This window comes from Alexandromys fortis, unplaced genomic scaffold (assembly GCF_014885135.2).
Source record: "Alexandromys fortis isolate MF-2015 unplaced genomic scaffold, M_Fortis_MF-2015_v1.1 scaffold_24, whole genome shotgun sequence".
In the NCBI taxonomy this organism is placed as follows: domain Eukaryota; kingdom Metazoa; phylum Chordata; class Mammalia; order Rodentia; family Cricetidae; genus Alexandromys; species Alexandromys fortis.
The window spans coordinates 1,486,278-1,499,621 of NW_026067906.1; positions in this window are offsets into that span (position 1 = coordinate 1,486,278).

A 13,344-nucleotide genomic window follows, 5' to 3' on the forward strand; every position below is an offset into this window, starting at 1 on the left:
TATTAATTCAATGTATATTCTACTACCCCAAATTACTCTTCTCTATCCACCCTTCAAACATGTTCAGACTCACAGCATGCATCTGTGTGATTCTCTCTAGGTCATTACCGTCTCTTCATGAGAACAACAAGGAAATCATTTCTCTGTCATTGATGTTGTTATGGCCTTCTGCCTCACTGCCGCTCACCCTGTCACTTTAGTGTTTTTAATTGTTTTTGATAAGCAGTGATTTCCCCCAAAGTATCCTACATCATTTTAATCCTCTGTTTTAAGTCATACAGATGCTCCCATCTCAATCTACTATGGTCCCGTTCTTTCTCTGTCCTGCGATGGTCACTATTCTTCTGCCCCAGCACAAACACATCCTTGATTGCCTAATTCAGGCAGCGGCTTGCAGTCTCAGACACGCTACTTGTCACTTGTCAGATAATGCCAAGGCCTTTTCTCTTGTTTACATTGCTTAGTATTTGTTTTCCTAAGTTCTTCATCCACCCCCTCTATTCTAAAATGCATCCCTGAATAGCCTTGTCTTCGCCAATGCTCTTGAATATTTATTTATTTATTATTAGATCTACTTTTAGAATTTGTCTCTTCCCACTGAACTGAATGTTCTAGAAACACTAATTTTATGTGATTATTTTGCATTCCATATTAGTACTTCTCAGAAGGACCAGCCATTCTTATCAATAAATAGCATGCAATAAAACAAATGGAAAATAATCTGTATACAGTATTAGATGAGGAGCTCATTGATGCTTCTAAATTAGTGACATCCATATATACTTACCCAAATTTATTTCTTGGACCTATAAGGATATGATTGAAAACTTTTAGGGAATGGAGACACCACTAAGGGTAAATTACATGGACGTGGTACTAAATATGCCGAGTTCAAGTTCTGGTTATGACATAAGCTCTGTAGCATTTGTTTGCTTAAACTTTCTAAGACTTGACCTCATTTGCAAGGGTTAAGAAACTTTCTTGTGATTTCTGTAAGTCCGTATTCATCACTGAAACACTTTGAAATGCCATTCTTGGTATTAATAATGGTGTATTATTATAAAGTCCTCAAAATGGGGACCTCATACTCCCAAATGTGCAGAGAGGCAATGATGGCCTATGTAGACGCTAACCCTGTTGATTCTTGAGGAATTTGCACTCAGTATGCATAATGGCTTTCCATGAATCATGTGATCCCTTATCCTCCATCATATAACAGAAGGTAATAGACATTGATCCTAATTTTTTTTCCTCTTTAGAGACTGAAATGAAACAAGGCTTCAGAAATAAATGATCATTTCAGTTTTCAAACTGCATATTCATTAGTATATTTACATTCAAAATTAATGTTTTTGAAAATAGGATACCCTCCAGTGCATCCACATGAGCCCAGATTCTCAGCTGATATTCATGTTTAAAAATTACTGAGAAACTATATGGCAATGAGCTATTGGACAATATTTGACCATTTTCCATTTATAGGTGACTTTGTACCAGTGAATAGCATGGCTCTTGGATTTATTGAGCATACCTACTTATTTCTTTATGCTTCAAAATATTAAACTTCACTTAACTAGAATAACTACACTTATTGATTTGCTTAATAACAGATATCTGGAAATAGTACAGAATTTCTCTAGTTTATGTATTAGTCACCAGTGTAGTAGGAGACAGGGATATATTTTCTGTACAACCATTTTTTGTGTAAATAACATTAGTAGAGCAATGTAATAAAAATACATAATAGAATTTGATTTTGACTTGGGTGTTTCCTGAGTATACATGGATCCTGAGAGATTATTCCACTAAAACCACAAAAGACAACTTCTCTATGTTTGTTTTAAACATCAAATATTGTCATTTATATGGCAAAGAATTTTTGTAGTAAAAATTAATAACTATTTTTTATTCTTATTTGTTTTTTGTTGTTTTGGAGATTTTTGGTTTGTTTATTTTGTTGTTTTGTTTTCAAGACAGGATATCTCTGTGTAATCCTGGCTGCCCTGGAACTTGCTCTGTAGACCAGGCTGGCTTCAAATTTACAGACTTGTCTGCGTCTACCTTCTGAGTACTGGGAGTAAAAGCATATGCCATCACAGGTTGCTAAACAAACAGACCCTTAAATCTCAACTTTCTGCTGAAGCAGAGAGTGGCTAACTTAGAACATTATGTATTTTAACTCAGTTCGAAGCAAGGTTACCGGTATTTGTAGAATTAAGCCTGTCTGCCCTTTATCAGCACTGAGTAATATTTTCTTGTCAGAGTTTCTAAACCATTGTTCTTATTTACTGACTCCAAACAAGCTCTGTATCATTTCAGGTGCCCTCCAAGTCTATGTTTAGACATGGATTTGTTCTAGCACATCAGCTCAACTCTAAGCCACTCACTGAATCCTTATGTGGATGGCATTGTGTTAGGCAGAGCATAGCTGGGAAGATACATGATCAGGTCTCAACAGGAAGATCACAAAACTGGTACAAAAGTAGAGAGCTAAAACATGCATGACAGACACCTTTATGACAAAAATGACAAAACAGCATGGATATAAATGTAATGGAAAGCAACACAAAGACAAAACACAATATTGAGGAACATTGCTAAATAAAGTCCTAGACAATTTTTACTTTTTATCATGATAAGCTCTATTAGTATTTCTAAGATAAAAACTGGTAACTTGATCATTCCCATACATACATACACACATACACATACATATATACACATATGTGTGTACATACATATATATGTACATATTCATAGAATCCATATATGGACATTTTTACTTTTCACCTTTGAAAAAATAGTTCTCATTATTTTCTTTGGTTGGGATTAAACACCGAACAACATGAAAAGCACTATTTCTTTAAGGAAGATTTTCTTACCATAAGCCCTCATGTCTCAGCTTCGCTGACGTTTGTTCCTTTTAATTTTAGACACGGAGTTTGTCTTTGGGGCAGAGTGCTCTGACGGAGACCAATTTCTATTTGCCTAATTAGAATTCAGGATGAAATGAGAGATTCTCATCCTGAAGTGGTTCGCCAAAATCTGTCCGTTCGTGGCTATAACTCAAATTCTTCAATTAAACTTAACTCAATGAAAATATTTCCTTTAGGTCTTCTGGTTAAAGTAATCAAGAAAGACAAATCAGGACAAATTACAGCACACATCTGTGATATTAACTGAAAAACTTTGTGTTTATAGTCCACAATGGATGTATGAAAATGGCCCAAGACGGAAACTGTCAACTACATGCTCATTGGAACCTCTTTCAAAGGATCAAGCAAAACATTATAAAAGGTAACAATGTCTTCTGCTCCTTAAGTGTAATTTAGAATGAAAGAAGCAGCAATATCAATGTGTTTAAGGTCCTGATGGATCTTACTTTGTCTAAGGCTTTGTTTTTGTTGTTGTTGGTGGTGGTGTTACTTTCTATCCTTGTCTATTTTTTCTTGTATCACAAACAAGGTAACTTTTGAGAAGTGCCTTATCTTAGGATAATGTGTATAGTTAATGGGATGGAGTGCACAGTTCTGTGGATTGGTTTTATAATACAGTTCACTATTCTTACTTAAACCCTTCTATTCACTTAGTAAACAAACGGTCAAAGTTACAGGACGTTTAGGACCATGAAATGTGTCTTTGCTGTAACCCCAACTAACTTGAATAGAAAATGACCTGATGCCCCCTTATCTTGATTAGCTGTTAGCACAACAAATCAAAACATCTGATTCGGGTACTAAATCACCAATTTACACCTCTGAAGAAAATAACCAGTTTCGGATTGGTCTATCTATTGCCACAATATTTATTCAGGCTCCCATCCCCCAAGCAAAACACTGTAGAAATCAAGAATAGAAGACAAAAGACAATAAGGGCATTTGAGACTGCTAATCAAAAATAGTTGCAATGTCCTAGGCAGGTTCATGAGTGGCTAAGAGACAAAGTGGGAAACAATTTGCAAGTAGAAGCTACACATTAAAATAGGGAACCATAAATAGTTATAATGGAGCCAAATGCTGAGCAGCGTGCCAGGGCCTTACTCAATTGTTTCATCCTTCAATTATCCCTCTAAAAGAACTACCTTTTAAATTCATATAACAGCTGAGAAATCTGGGATCCAGAGAGGTTAAATGGTATTCATGGGACCACAATTATATAAAAGGTCAACGCACTTCATAATTGAAAGGATGATAAAATGAAAAGCAAAAAAATAAATTAGCAAGTTCAGAAGTAATTAAAGCAGTCTCATGGGTTCAGCCACTTGTGGGGGTCGAAAGGCAGAAAGCACCATGGCTGAAGGGCAAGCAAGAGAGGTCCCATGAATAGGAAGACGTCAACAAGACCTCAACCACACTCTCTAATGGCAATTCTCTCTTAGAGACTAACTGGGGTTCTACAGAACTATATGAAGTCCTTCCATATGAAGAACCTTCAGTGAGACAGCCATGCTCCTCCAGGCCTCCTTCCTTATTTGTTTGATAAGGATAATATATTTGTTTTCTCTTCTTTTTCTTTTGACTTCTGATGTTCTTAAAGTTTAAGTCATATTATTTGGGAATAACAACATCTAAAAATATAATAATGTTTTATATAGTTTGGAAATCCCTCCTTCTTAAAAAATAGCTTATCCATGTGTTTCAGATAATATATTAATTGTTATTTTAAGTCTGCCATGGCTATATATTTTTCTATTTATTATCAGTTTCCTATGTTATTGTTCCTTGTCTCCTGTTTTCCATTTAGCCAATGAAATCAGTTCAGCTTCCCCTCCACCTGCACTGTAGCTTTTTAGCCATAACGCTAAATTTTGTACTGGTAAAAGATTATAAAATAATCTATAAAAAGCCCATTGTAAGCTTACTGACTTGCTTTCTGTAACTTTCTCAGTCTGCTTTCTTACAGAACCCAGGACCACCAGTCCAGGGATGGCACCATCCAGATGAAAAGATGCTTTAGAGACAGATATTATGGAGACCTTTTTTCAGATGACTCTAGCTTGTGTCAAGTTGACATGGTATTATCCAGCACAAACAACGCTCTCAGTTTCTAGCTATACATTTCAATTTCTGTCATATTTCCATAATCACTCAGTTTGAGGTTCTTTTTCTATTCTGGATTACAAAGATAAGTGTGACCAACTTTAATATATGCAATTTTAAATTTGGATTTATAACTTGCTGGTTCATTGCCTCTAGAAATGACCTCTCTTCATGCTATCTGCCCTTCTGTTTTTCCTTAGCCATTGCCTTTAGTCACTGAATTTCAACAGTTTAAAGACGGGTACACATTTTAAAAGATTGGTATGTGTTTTCCTCTTCTCCATTGGAGCTTCCTAGATTAGTGGTTGCTTGGAATAGTTTGAAGGCTTTGTAAAGCATTGATGCAAGGCACATAAGAGCTTTTAAAGTCAGGGATTCAGCCTTCCCAAGAACCTGATTGCGTAGACAATTTTAGACATTAATAGCATGTGCTCTTAGATCCAAGAGCATGACTGGAGTTTCGTTCCATTATGAGTCAGGGCATTACTAAAATGCCATTGGGGAAAACAGCACAAGGAGTGTAATATCAAGAGATTAGGATAATGGAAGTACAAAGTATTTTTGATAACAGAAAAGTAAAGGAAAAACAAGCAATTTGCTTTCAAATATAGTTAAGTAGAAAATATAATTTTGGAGTACATCTTGACATAAATCAACCCTGGAAGGCTTTTTAATAGAGGGTGATTTTGTGATTCTTAAGAGGAATCTGATGGGAGTATGGTCAGATGGAACAGTTTCAAAAATACCTTAAAGGTAACAACAAAAAATAATTGCATTCTGGTTCAGTCCTGTTTTTAGGGTTCTTGCCCCACTGCATTTTATAAATTTTGGTTTGCATTCCCTCCTGTTAAACCAGCTTTTGGGACTTTGATCCTTACCTTTACATTAGGTTCAGTTCAAGAGATACTCTTCATATTTCTTCGAAGTAAGAGCTGCCATGCGGCCCGAAGAATGGGATCAATTGAGGGGGAATGGAGGAGTGGCAACGGCGCTCATACCGTGTGTGCTTTCTTGCATTCATCTTCTCAACGCCGGTTCCCATTATTTTCCTGGTTCAAAAGTGAAATTTTCCTATTGTTAAAAACACAAAACTAAAAGGTCTTTCCTTTACCCTCTATAGTCACTCAATTCTACTGTCCTGCCCATGCCCACCTCCCCGGACATACCTGCAGAACCACACCTCTGCCCTCTCCACCACCTGAATCATCTCTGGCACCACTGCACTGCCAAGATGTTCCCCTAAGGTTGCAATGGCTACCATGATCTACAATTTTAATTTTTGCGTTATTCTTTCTTAATTTGGATATTCTTTTATTTATAATTTCTGTCCTAATTTTGACATGGCTGACCATCCACTTCCAACTCCGTGACTCTTTGTCATCATCTCCAATGGCCTTATAATTGAGTGGCTATCTTTCCATACAACTTTCTTATTTCCTTGATATTGTTCAATAAACCTACCTGACTTTCTTCTAATATACCATATTTCTTCACCTCATTTTCAGTGTCTCTCTAAGGTCACACAAATAGTGAAATATTTACCCAAAGTCCTTAATGAGGAATCATATTTTATTCATTTTGTTTAAATATCAAATGTTCTTTTTTACTTACCTATAAATTTACCATTTTATTTGTGCTTTGTATCAATGTAGTGAGAAGTTAGGTTATATCTTTAACCTTTGCCAACTCTATATGAGGAAGAAAATCCAATTTGTCCTTCAAGGATCTCATTGAATGTATAAATGCTTAGATTACACTTGCATTTCTCTCTCTGATAACATGTAGCAAAGAGTGTTTCAGTCTTGATACATACACTTTTATTATTTGCTTTCCTCCACAACCCTCTACTTTTACATATAATATTGATCACTCCTTCAATATAAACATGAATTCATACAAACCAATTTTATTTCAAGAGCAAAAGACAAGCTCCACCTACCCCAACATATTATTAATTCTTGTATTGGAATTAAAATCAATACACAATTCTGTGCTGCATTCTTCTCAATTTCCAGATAGCAGAAACTGCCTTATCAATAAATACATGAATAAATCCTTCTTTGTTCTATAGCTCAGAAATCCCCATGTTTCCTGACAGGAATCATTGACTGGAAATGACTTGCATATGGAGTCAAACGATAGCACTACATGTTCATAATGAGAGCTGATTAATATAATTGCCATATTTAGAAAGAGGGAACACTGAGCCTGAAGTGAATCATTTAAATTTATCCCAAACCATAATTTGCCATGCCCCATATGCCATGATACACAGAAATTTTCAAGCAGGTTATCCATGTCTCATATTTGCTAGTTATATAATGTGGTCTTGTTACCTGAAAGTCATTTATTAAAGCAATTTATTTCATATCAGTATTCATTGTTACCTCTCTTTAATTTTTCGCTTTCTTATGTCCATCATTCACAGACAAACTCCGTCTTAAAATGCTTCTTTTTGATTATAGGATGGATAGTTATCTGAATGCTTCAATTTCCTCCCTCTTTTTTGGTCGCTATTATCATGGAAAATAAATCTTAGGCCATTCAAAGTTTAAATTTTTTGTGGGAACATAAATTTTCTTAATTGGATATGTATATTTTTTTTCTACATCTACAGGAGTCCATGTTTGTGTTCATTCATTTTCCCTTAATGAAATGCCTGCGGGAGTTAAGTTACAAAGATAAGAATCTACTTTGGCTCACAATTTTGGAGGTATTAGATCTCGTCCAAATAGCTCACTGTTCGGTTTCTAGTGGGTGTACTCATGGCTAACACAGAGTCAACTACAGGAAACCGTAGAAAAAGAAGAGTTTCAGATTGCTTAATCCTTTTCAAGCATACAAACCCAACGAGACTATCGAAAGTCTGTGGCCAGTTCCCATCTCTGGAAAGTTTCACTGTTTTCAAATAGTGCCCCACGCCTTTACCACATTAGCATTTAGCAATCTTTAAGGGAACACTACCACAATCATTGCACTGCTTTTGTTTGTATTTTATTATCTGTGTCATTTTTTTTTAGAGGTTCCCTTGCCTACTTCCAGAGTTCAGACTGTTGTTACATTAAACTCCCACACTAGTTTCAGCCTTGCTGACACTATTCCTTCTTTTAATTTACATGACTTTCCTGGTGTGGAGAAACTTATCAAGCTTATCTTTCACAGAGTCGCNCTCTGTGACTTCGGGTTTTAATTAGACAGCTTATTTTTCATTCCACCACAATCTCTTCCAAGTTCACTCTGCCCTTGCTTCAACTGACTACCTCCTTACTTCTGGTTAGGTATTCTTCAGAATCTCCTAAGATGGTTCCATGTCTCACAATAATAGATCCATGTCAGATCTGCTTAAAATACGATGCACCGTGTTGTTTATTTGTCTTTTCAAACAGCTTTGAAAATATGCATTTTGTTTTCTTTGAGACTATCATGTAGTTTTGCAATCTTTCTTAATTGTAACCTATTACCTCCATCTCTCCCAGAAACTCCATCACATCTCCCTCTTAACTTCATGGTCTCCCTTTAAAGATAGTTAATTAATTAATCCACTGAGTTTAATTAGAGCTGCCTATTTTAGTCTGGATGTGACTATATCCCCAAATGTAAGTGACTCTACCTCTCCGAGAAGCCACCAGCTCTCTCTCTCTCTCTCAAGGCAAATTGTGCCTCTTAAACCTATCATTTCTACTGTTGAGTTACAATTTCTACTGTTGAGTGGTAAAACTAACATCATGTCTCTAGTCCAGTAGTTTCAACATGTAAGTTTCCCCCCTTTGTGGGCCAAATGACTCTTTCAAAGGAGTCACTTAAGACAATCCTGTATATCAGATATTTATATTATGATTCTTAACAGTAGCAAAATTACATTTATGAAGTAACAACAAAAATAATGTATGTTTGGGGGTTATCACAACATGAAAACATGTACCAAAGGGTTGCAGCATTAGGAAGGTTGAAAACCACTGCTCTAGTGGATTGCCCAAGTGTCAGCTTTCTTGATTTCTAGCTCTTTACCCCTAAAATCTATTTTCCTGTTATAGTCCCAGACTAACTTGTTTATTACGCTACAATTCTACACTAAGCTTCTTCCTCACAAAAATTGCCTGACATTTCAGTCGCCTTTAGCCTTTTCATCACATCATAGAAAAGACTTTCTATTCAGCATTCTTTTATCTGTCTTTGGATCACCTTTTCCCATGTTCTATGTTCTGGCACATGCTTCCTACTAAACTTTCTGAATATACCCACTTCAAACAGCAACTTACTATATAACATTTAAAAAATGTAGTCATAGTTTTGCTCCCTGTAGTGTTGTGTTTTTTTTTTTTATCTTTTGCCTCTTACATAATACTATATTTAGAATTGCACTTGTTTTTCTGTTTGTTTGTCTGACTGTTTACCATAATGAAAGCACAGTTATTCGGGGAGTACCTATCTTGGCTTAAGTCCGCCTTTGTGCCATTGCATGGGGGAAGTTCAGTTATTTCCCAAATGGATGCATGATGACGGCAGATTTATGTGTCAAGACCATGTGTCAAATTCAGGACTAGGGTTGGCTGCTCTGGGCCATCCTGTTAGAGGTGCTTCCAATGTTCTGGCTGCCTTCATGGTATGCTCTCAGTTCTATTTGCTTCTATGTGGCTGGCAAAGTATATGAACATATCTTTGCACTGAAAACAGCATTATTAAATAAAATTAGCAATTCCATGCTCTTAAGGCTGATAGATTATTAAAGAGTTATATCATCAAAATTAGCCTGGTGGTACAGACTCGGAATCCCGAGACTGACAAAAGAAGAGGCAAAGACAAGAGCATCCTTGATAAAAGGACAGCCTCAGCTACCTAATCATAACCTGTGTCAAATGAGCAAATAACTAAAAACAATTTGCCATTAACACAAATAGAGCATGCCAAGGAGTAAACTGAGAGCAGATAATACATGTCTGATAATCCCAACCATACCTTATTTTTGTTGTTACTTCATAACTGTAATTTTGCTACTGTTATGAATCATAATATAAATATCTGATATACAAGATTGTCTTAAGTGACATTATTGTTCTTTTACAAACCTGGAAAATTCAACTGAGGTTTGAAAATACCTCTGAAGGAAAAATAGATGAAACGCAGAAAAACCAAGATCAAGTCATCCCAGGGAAAGAATTTTTCCAGTAATGTTTGGATTTGTGTATTCTCAGTATGCAAGTGACAGTAAACTAAAGCATACAGAATGGTATCCCTCAAGTCCCAGGATTGCTGGAAATATTACACAGGGCTAGAGCAAAGAGAAAAATATTCCAGGGGTCTGCTGATGCTGAACTAGTTGACTTCCAACTCAAAATCTCATCATCATGATAGTTTACAAAGTGGGATTAATATAAAATGTTTGTCACTAGAATAGAGAAAACACCAGGTGAGCATGACTTTTAGCCTAGAATCAAACTCTAATCTAAATACCCCAGGATGGTTTTCCAATATGACAGGGTGATGGCACAGTAAAATTCCTCCATCACACATATGGGCATTTGTGCGCACACAGGCACATCAAAAGTAAGCACCTGAGCCAACACATGTAGTAACATTTGTTGCTGAAAGAGTGCACACACTGGAGAACACAGCAACGGAGTGCAGGCTTTTCTATTTGTAGAGTCCCTCTGATCCTAAATTGGTACAGAAGATGTTTTCCTGAGGGGTATTTCTGCCAGAGGGGGCAGACTCACCTGAGGACAGAAGATGAACATGGAATACTTTTTGCCACAGTAAGAAATTTAGCAATTTGCTTAGCTTGGGGATGGGCCCAGATAGTGAAAGAAGCAGCCCATTAAGAAATGTAACCTATATCATACATATTCATGTACATGTGAAAAGCATTATTTTATATGCTTTATATGAGAAATAAATAAAGTTAAGTTAAATAATCATAACCAACAAAGAGCTATTGTCAGAAGATTCTTGAACTGAGAGGGGATGAGTTGTGATTTGATCCTCATACTAGAAATCATACTTATTGATAATTGAGTCCTGTTGATGTGTGGTAATTATATGCCATATTAAACCCTCACATTCTTATTAAAGACATACATCGCTAAAAGATTAGAGGTATAAAATGTTTTTATCAATGATATCTAATAACATTTTCAAATTTCCCAGTTCATTTTCAGACTCATGTCTTCATTTGAAGGTTAAACAACTCTAGTCCTTCATATTCATTTTCAAAGTGTAACAAGAGAAGACAAAATACAATAAAATAACAAAAGCCTTTAGAAGTTTAGCACTTCAAGAAAATTTGTGGGTTACTATATCATAAGAATAGTCAATTTAATACCTAAAGGAGTTTTATGATAAATCTTGTAATGTATAAAAATCATACCATGGCCATGTTGTATTAAAATTTTGTAAAATTAGAATGTTGGTTAGTTCATGCTGCCACAATAAATTAAAGCAGAAGAAATTGATAATTAGGTTAACTAATACATGGAGAACTTAATTAAAATTTTAGAGCTTCATAATTATTTCTGAAATAAGCTTAAGAACGAAAAGAGAATTTCTCCATTTGACAACTCAAGCGGTATAAACAGCATTGAGAGATTTGAAGCTGATATCCAAAATAAGCCATGTATAATTCTTAGAATTCATCATAGGGCTAAGAAATTTACTAGTGTAAAATCAACATTCTGTAATCAATTGCCTCTCAAAAATCAATAGGATATGACTAAAGCTAATTTCTCTGCATGCATATATGGTGGGTGAGCTGTTGTGTATGTCTGTTCACATGTGTATGGGCACACATATACTGGATGTACATGTACATGTCTGCACAAATACTATTTGGAAAATGCAGGTTGCCATTGCATGTTTTCTTCCATAGCTCAACACTTTATTTTTTGAGGCATGAGCTCTCATTGAACTCAGTGGTCTCTGAATTGGCTCTTCTTCCTGCCTAGCAATTTCTCCAACAACCCTGATTCACTAAATGAGCTTGGGAATGTCATGCACCTGGCATTTGTCTTAGCTAGAGAAACTGTTTTATCTATGAGCTACCTTCCTAGCCCTAAAGAAACAAATTCAAAAATTCTCTTTAGTAATTGGATAATGGAATAAATACCTATAACAGATATGTTACAACCACATGAATATTCAAAGGTCTTATACTATTATTAAAACTTCTGAATTAATGAAACCATATTATTCTCAAATGATGAAAATTCATCCATTAAAGACAGTAAAAGTTGTCTTATGTTTGTGAGCCCTGGAGTGGCAGTATTTAGTATACCTTGTACTTATTAAATTGATGGATTTAAACAATATAACTTATCTGTACTGATGAAAAGTAATTCCTGCTTGTCTGAAGACTACTGGCTTACACAAATGATACTGAATATTAATCTTAGATAGATTTTGTTTCTCTGTGCCATCAAAAATCAAGGACCATCACTCAATAGTATATGTGTAGTCTGACTTTCATTAAAACTGCTGTTCACATCATCTGTGAGACAGAGTGGAAAGAAGGAGAGACAAGTGAGACAGATGGTGGTAAATTGTGTTGTTTCCAGCCATTAACATTCCAGAGCTAAGATGATGAATTAGCTATTTCGATGCTTTGGAAACGTATTTTTCAATGCTAATTTTAAAAAGTTACCCTTTTGCCATATTGTGTTGGGAAATAGCTATAAAATACAAAGAAAAGTTTAATCAAAAGGTATTAAAGGATAAGAGATTCCAGAAACCGTAAAAAAATAAAGGTCTGCCATTCCCTCCATTCTGTGACTCCTATGTAGAGAAGGACAGAAGACAGGACCATGGAAAGGCTGATAATGCTCTGAGGTTTGTCTTTCTGATTGGTGCTGGTAATCTCTATCACAGAGCTGAAATGTTGAAATATTGCAAGACATGATAGATAAAGTCATGACCATGCTTTATGGGAAGCATCAAGACTAAAACTTCAATATGAAAGGCACTTTATATACTTCACATCTAATTTATTTAGAACAGGTGAAATTTGTGGCCTGCGTGCTTAGCAGAGTTCAATTAAACAAGCTTCACAGAAAGACATTCTCTTCTTAAATAAAGATGCTTTAGTTGTTACTGATAAAGCAAAATACAGGGGAACAGTTTTCACTTTTCTTTTCCTGAATCAAAACTTAAAAGCAGTGTAATAATGTGGAATCACGGAAATGTGTTTGCGGCTTAGATATGACATCATCTTTGCTTCCTTGTTTAGTGAACACAATTCTTCTCAACAGTAAGTGTACATGAAGGAAACAGACAGCCATGGCCCTGAAACGTGCAGCTGATTTGTAAATGCTCACAG